This window comes from Apium graveolens, chromosome 6 (assembly GCF_009905375.1).
Source record: "Apium graveolens cultivar Ventura chromosome 6, ASM990537v1, whole genome shotgun sequence".
Classification (NCBI taxonomy): Eukaryota; Viridiplantae; Streptophyta; class Magnoliopsida; order Apiales; family Apiaceae; genus Apium; species Apium graveolens.
Window position 1 is genome coordinate 184,166,722 of NC_133652.1, and position 8,186 is coordinate 184,174,907.

At 36.6% G+C, this 8,186-nt stretch overlaps 1 pseudogene; it reads left to right on the forward strand.

The window, feature by feature from the left end:
* The first annotated feature begins 430 nt into the window (after positions 1–430).
* Positions 431–2,832, forward strand: LOC141663585 (abscisic acid 8'-hydroxylase 3-like; annotated as a pseudogene).
* The last annotated feature ends 5,354 nt before the right edge of the window (positions 2,833–8,186 follow it).

Consider the following 8,186-nt stretch of genomic DNA (forward strand, 5'->3'; position numbering starts at 1 on the left):
GGGGTTTTTAATTTTAATACTCTTTGTTGGTTATAAGGAATATGGTTTGGGTAATAATTAGCATGTTATTTTCGTTTACTTGGATTTATCTTTCATTTATTAATTTTTTAATTTTGTTTTTCTATATGATACAACTATTATTTGAGGTAATCTTTGGTTTATATTTAAGGTACTTTGATTGTAGATGAAATCTTGGGTATAATCAAGGGAGTTGTAGTGAAAAGTGTTTACTTGTTTGTTATAGTTCCTGCATACACAGTTTATTTGGGTTGTTTTTATAATTGGACAAGTTTATATGGCAGCTCGGTGTTGGAAGAGGAGGAAGAGTGCGGAGTTGCGCACATTGTTGAGCATCTTGCTTTCAGTGCGACTAACAAGTACACGAATCATGATATTATAAAGTTTCTTCAAAGTGTTGGTGCAGAATTTGGGCTTGTCAAAATACAGTGACATCTTCTGATGAAACTGTTTATGAATTGTTTGTTCCGGTTGACAAGCCTGAAGTTTTACCTCAGGCTATATCTATACTGGCTGAATTCAGTTCAGAGGTAATAGTGACGTTTTGTTTTTTTATATAATTTGAGATTTTATCATATATCTTTATAGGTTCAACCTTATGCCTAGTACAGATTCGGGTATCATCAGATGATTTGGAGAAAGAAAGAGGAGCAGTTCTGGAAGAGTATAGAGGTACTAGAAATGCTAATGGAAGGATGCAGGAGGCACATTGGGCGCTCATGATGGAAGGTTCAAAGGTCTAGTTGTTGGCACTTGTAATTCCAAATAGAGAACAATAAGCATGGTCATCGCTCTCGTGTTGTTCCTTGTGTTTTTGGTTGCATTATGGAAATTTGCATGGGCTGCTCCAAAGGAGTTGGAAGGAATTCCTGGTAACCTGGGTTGGCCTGTTGTTGGTGAAAGTTCATCATTTCTGTCAGAGTTTTCGAGTCCTCAGGGGATTTACAGTTTCATCAAAAATAGACAAAAAAGGTACTTCAACATTTATCAAGATACATGGCAGTATATAGGCCAACACTAATAATCTTTTATCTAACCTTTTGTGTTAGGTATGGCAAGGTGTTCAAGAGCTATGTACTAGGTAAATATATAATTTTCATGACCGGGAGAGTCGCATGCAAGATTTTGTTGACAGGGAAAGATGGTTTGGTTACCTTAAACCTCTTTTACACTGGAAAACAGGTACTTGGTTCGACAAGCTTGCTCCAACAGTCTGGTGAAGAACATAAGCGGCTCCGCAGATTGATTGTTGAGCCTCTCTCATTTGATAGCCTCAAAAAATACATTCAATTTAAAAATACTTTGGCTGCTGAAACATTAGACCAGTGGCTAGACCGGAAGGTTTTGGTTCTTGAAGAGGCTTCTGCAGTTAAGCTCGTTCATCATGTTTTTGTTATATTAACAGGTTCTACGTCATAAGTAACCTTTTGAGATAAATCGTAATTTTCCTCTTCTGCAGTTCACATTAAAGGTGATAGGAAACATGATTATGAGTTTGGAACCTACTGGTACAGAGCAAGACAAATACTGAACTAATTTTAAATCAATTTCTTCCTCATTTGAATCCTTGCCACTCAAGCTTCCTGGAACTGCTTATGATCGAGGTATTAAGGTATGTTTAAAGATGAACAGAACAAAACTTTGTGTCCAACTAAATTAAAAATAAACAAATCATAAAGGTATGTATTGATATATCTTTTCTTTTTCAGGCACGCGATAGGATGTATGCCATGTTTGATTCAATTATTTCCAAAAGAAGATTAGGAAAAAGTGTATACCAGGACTTCCTGGAGTCACTGATACAGAAACATACTAAAAATGATTGGGGAGAAGATCAAGATGATAAACTGATGGATAAACAGTTAAAGGACAACATACTAACATTGCTCATCGCTGGACATGATACCACCACTACAGCACTGACATGGCTCATTAAATTTATTGTAGAAAATCCAGATGTTTTGGAACGTCTCAGGGTAATCAGTGTTCTATGCATAACCAAAAATATAAGATTATTACTACTCGAAATGACAAATTTTATATTGATTTTTCAGAAAGAACACACGGAAATTCTGGATAACAGAAAAACAGGATCAAGCCTCACATGGTCAGAAGTCACAAACATGCCTTACACAACAAAAGTAAGAACCAAAACTGTAATATTTAGTTATGGTGTTAAGATTTCTGTAATATTTAGCTATATTAATATTGTTAATTCTTCCAAATATCAGGTTATTAGTGAAACTATTCGTATGGCAACAATTTTACCTTGGTATTCAAGAAAAGCTGCTCAGGACTTTTAGATTACTTGACTTTAGTCATATAACTTCTGTCCGTTTATTAGTTTCAATGTTTATAAACAATTACAGGCACCCATAAAGCCTTTTGGCTACCTTGGATTTGGAAGCGGACCTCGGATGTGCCCAGGAATCAACCTTGCAAAGCTGGAGCTTTGTATATTTGTTCACCATCTTGTTTGCAGATACAAGTAAGACTACTTAAGGAATAAATGACAATGTATTAATTAACTAGAAGATGAGACCTCATAGCAATACAATTTAAACTGGTCAGCATGAAAATGGAATTATAGATTTTGTCAAGCATCAAATTATTATTGAAACAGCTCTTTTGTTAAAAGGTTTTAGGCTCCTAAAATTATACATGTAAAGAAGCTTACAGGGAGTGAATTTTAGTTCCATTATAAAATTGTTTCCTTGCCTGCAGGTGGACAGCTCTAGAGAAAGATGACAGTGTCCAACAACACTAGTCCGGATGCCCAAGAACAAGTTACCTATCAAAGTTGAGGCACTGTGAACAAAATGTTGCAACTGTTTCTATTTTCTTAAGTGAACATACTGTAAGCAAGGCTTTTTCAGTCTCGGAAATAAGCATAAATGGATCTGCTACAAGTTATCAAATACGTAGACACGATGTCCGCATGTATGACTGTATGTACATGTTTGTGTCGAGGGAGAAGGACAGGGGCAAATCTTTTAAATTTCTGATAGATGAGCCCAATGTGCCTCCTGCAAAAGATCAGCGTCATGGATATATTGTTCTCTATCTTAGAGTTTGCTGCATCTTATAATTCATAAACTAATCTCAGATCGCGAATGCACCATATTTCTGCTGAGAGGCATAAACTATAAAGAACTTCCGCACACTGATATATGTTTTCTCTGTCCCTGCTTTGACTTTGGGTATACTCCATAAAAACCTTGAGCATCATACTTCACTATTTTACAGGCCACCTTTAAATCTTTTTCGCCAAGAATTAGCTGGAACATACATCTATTTAGACGTGTTGCAGAAGTCAACTGGTGGACAAAACTCTAAAACACAGCGGGAACTTGGATCCAGTCTTCGTGAGAATGTAGATGCTTCACCAAAATATATAGATGATGAATTGATGGGCATAACAGAAAACAAACTAGTATCTTTTCAATGTAAGATGCAGTTTATTTTGATGATGATAAAGGACCAGACTATGTATTTAAGCATGTATTCAAATCTATTATTTCTTTAGTTTACTTGAGTGCAAGTTCCGTATATTTAATATATCTTAGTTACAAAAGCAATTGTACATCACTTTTAAAAAACAAAAACTGATGTCAAAAAAAGTTAATGTACATACTTCTAGATAAAAAACTGATGTCAAAGGTTGCCATGTTCAAGTATAAATTGAAAATAGGCATCACTTTGTTTGGGATAAAACTGATGTTTATGTGACAATATAGACATCACTTTTAAAGAAGAAAAACTGATGTCAAAAAAGTTAATGTACATCGCTTTTAGATGAATAATTGATGTCAAAGACGGACATGTTCAAGTCTAAATTAAACATAGACAACACTTTGTTTGGGATAAAACTGATGTCTATGTGTCGATATAGACATCACCTTTCATTAAAGAAATCGATGTTTAATATCTGATTTTACATCACCCAAATGAAAATACTCGATGTCTATGTGGAAAAAAACATAGCTCGTAATATGTTTAATCTGTTGTAATAGGTGTAATTTATTTATTAAATTATTTATTTCTAACAATTTTTGTAAAAAAACAATGCATGGACATCATTTTTTTGCCAGAAACGATGTCTAAGTAAGTAAAGACATCGGGTTATGGCCGATGTCTAGAATAGACATCACCGACATCAACATCGGTTGCCAAACAACATAGACATCGGCCAAAAACCGATGTCTATAGACTTTTTTCTTGTAGTGTTATGAAGAAAATTAAGAACTACCTTTGCATCATTCGTCGACAAAGCTTTAACTTCAACCCATTTCGAGACATAATCAACCGCCAACAAGATATACTAATTATTGCAAGATGAGACAAATGGCCCCATGAAGTCAATTCCCCAAACATCGAAGACCTCAACCTTGAGAAGCACAATAAGAGGCATCTCATCCCTCTTGAACATATTACCAACACGCTGGCAGCGATCACACTTCAACACAAACTAATGCGCATCCTTAAACAATTTAGGCTAGAAGAATCACGCTTGAAGGATACAAGCTGATGTCTTCTCTCCACCATAGTGGCCTCCCTAAACAGTCGAATGACAATCTCGCAAGATACCCTCCGTCTCGCTGTACGGAATACATCTCCTGATGATTTGGTCAGCTCCTTGACGAAACAAAAATGGCTCATCCCACATGTACCATTTCACCTCATGAAGAAACTTCTTCTTTTGAGCAGAAGACAAGTCAGGTGGCATACTGTTGCTCACAAGGTAGTTCAGAATGTTTGCGAACCACGGTTCTTCTTCTTGTATCCCAAACAACTGCTTATCGGGAAAAGACTCATTTATCAATGTCTTATCTTGTGAAGCCGTATTTGGAACTTCTAACCGAGATAGATGATCAGCAACTAGATTCTTAGTACCTTTTCTATCCTTGATCTCCAACTCAAAATCCTGAACTAAAAGAACCCATCGAATCAGTCTAGGCTTCGAGTCCTTCTTCGAGACGAGATAGCGAATACAGGAGGAACGATTGAAGGATAACCTTAGAGGTTTTACAAGGAGAAAGGTAATATTCAAAATTTTCAAGAATAGAAATGTTGATAAAGGAAATATGACGTAATTATAATGTTGCCAAGTGGGGCACGTGTTAAACCACGAGAAAGTATGGATCGAACCAGTAATGGTCGAAATTATTCAGGGCAATTAGGACTTAAGATAAAAGATGTTCTAATTATGATTGAGAGTCAGTCATGACAGTGATTAACCTCTAAAGACTGAGGCAATAACTTATGGAAAAATGGTGATTTTTTTTTTTACTCATCAGATTTTAAGGAAAGCATTTTCACATAAGCTGTGATTGAAATAAGGTAGAAAATTTATTTGGAGATGGTTAAAGTGACATTGACTGTAAGGAAATTTTACTATCAGGAAAGGCCAAAGAGGTGGCCGACACTTTAAAGGTAAGAGGATAATTATAGGCGCTTGTGCCAAAAGAATACAGTGATGATGGTTAAAACTGTGAAGGTTGTATTATGGTTTGGAAGATTGACATTCCTTCTGATGACTGTGCAATACCCAGCCGTAATAGTAGTTGGTAAAGGTTTAATTCGTGTAATCACCATGAGCGGGCTATCTATCTTAGAAGGTACTATCTTGAGAATGAGCCTGGACCATGTTTGAAAAGGACTAAACGAACCTTTGAGATCAGGAGTGTTCTTCATGAATCAGAAATGGTGATTATGTTACCTCCTTAGAAGGATTTGATACGACATGTATGGACTCCGTATGGTTAGCTATTAAGATTTCATGGAAAGTGAATGATGACAGTGGGTCAGTGGTGGACCATAGTAAGGCAGCAATGATTCTGCGAGTAACGAGCTGATTACAACCGTGAGAGTTGTATTGGAATGGATGTTGAGATTGAGTACCACTAAACGGGTCGTGGTAGTATATAAGTTATCATTGATAGACTAATTAAGTAGAGTATCTACCTATTGAATATTTATTCCCTCTTATGAAAAGAGAGTCGTATTACTATATGAGGAAGGTTGTGGTGCAAGCATAGAACTCTAGTAACGGTGATGTCTAAAATGAGATCCCAGGTTCGATTTTCGAAATCGAGGGAGTTTCAAAGGTGATTGTGTATAAGCTCGAGGAAGAGCATGGGTCCATAGAATGATGGACGGAATAGAAATATTTAGGCATGGGAAATACGATGCTATAATACTTGATGCTGATATAAATACGTATATGTTTTGTTCTCCTATGACAAACCTCTATAGTTCAGAGGTAGGTTCCAAGCCAGATATTTTGTGGTAGTATATTTTTTTTATATATACAATTCTCTTCAGTTCGTTCTTTTCTCTTCTTTTCATTTCATGTAAGTTGAGAAGAACAACCCTTCCAGAAGGGGAGGTATTGCCGAATGACTGTCTATCTGTGTGATAGAAGCCTAGTAGGATACCAACTATTGTTTAATTGCTTGTCAAGTACTAAAGGCTGGCCACCTTCTGTACTAACTATGCGAGATAACAAGTGTTCATGATCATAGTGATCTCTCAATAAATTCTTTTACTTCTATATGAAGGATTAAGCTTTCGAAAATAGAAACAGCTGAAAAAGGAGTAGTAAAGTTATGGTGGTATTCAGAATGGGAACACATTCGTAATACTAAGGTTGACGTGGTTATTAAAAGGTTATAGAACGCTAACGAGCAAAAGTATAACCAGTATAATATTAGGAACGGAAGGTAGTAGCGATTACGAACTCGAAAAGAATGGGTATTGAGAAGCAAAAGCTCTAATGCTAAACGCTATAATGAGAGTCTGTGCAATAGACTTGAAAAAATTTGGAATGATCACTTAACGCGGATTTAGTTATATCACGACAATAGATCATATGTCATTATCGAGGTGTCACCTTATGAGATCCTTGAGGGAAGATAATGTCGATCTCCCTTATGTTAGGATGAAGTTGTAGAGCGCAAGATGCTCGGACCCGCAGTAGTCCAAAGGACCAGGGATATAATAGATCTAATCAGAGGACGGCTGGTAGTAACCCAAGATGGACATAAGAGGTATGCTGATTTGACTCAAAAAGGACAAAGAGTATGAAATAGGGGGCCTAGTAATGTTATAGGTATCCCCTTGGAAACCCTTGAAAAAGGATTGATGAGGTTCGGAAAGAAAGGAAAGCTAAGTCTACAATTTGTTGGACCCTTGGATATATTAAGACGTTTGGGAAGTTAGCATATGAGCTAGCCCTACCCCCGAACCTGTAGCAAGTTCATAACGTGTTCCACGTATCAATGTTAAGGAAGTGTAATTCGGATGCCAGACAAATAGGGGCATATGAGCGCATAGACATGCAACCAGACGTAACCTATATGGAGCAACCAGGAAGGGTATAGAGTAAAAAGGAACGAGTGCTTAGGAGAAGGGTTATCAAACTAGTAAGAGTTTGATGGTAGAACCACAATGTGGGAAAATTTACTCGAGAGTTAGAAAGTGCAATGCTAAGAGAGTATCCCTATTCATTTTCTATCTGATTCCGGGACGGAATCCTTTTAAGGAGGGGAGACTGTAATAACCCCAATTTTTGGGAAATTTTTGAAACCCTTATGAATAGTGTTTTTGCTGAATGAGAAAACTTTTCATGCCACACTATGTAGGGGTTCTGATATGGATATTCTGAGATTTTATTAGTACTTTATATGGGATATAAGTGTATGTAAAGATCGTCAGAATCCAAATCCGAACACTTTGATTTTTCCCGGAAATACACTAGATACGGAAAGATTTGAGAAAAAGGTAACAGGATAAAAAGGATTTAAATTAAAGGATTATAGGAGAGGATCATAAAAGGAATATAATATATTGAGAAAGGTTAAGGGAACCTAAGTAATAAGATCCCGGGTATGATCCTTCAAACGATAAACAAAAACGAAAGTTAAGCGAACCGTATAACAGATCAGCGGTCATTAGGCAAACAATTAGGAAGTTAATCAAAGGGATTAGAGAGGATGATGTCACCCAACCAATGAGAAGAGGACAAGGAGGGGAGGATGACATCATGAGGATGACACAAGCATGACATGGGAAGGAAGGAGATGTGGTGGCTTTTTAACCACACAAAATCAAGGGCAACTAGGTAATTTACTAAAACAAACACAAAAATCAAACCAACCAAGCCAAGC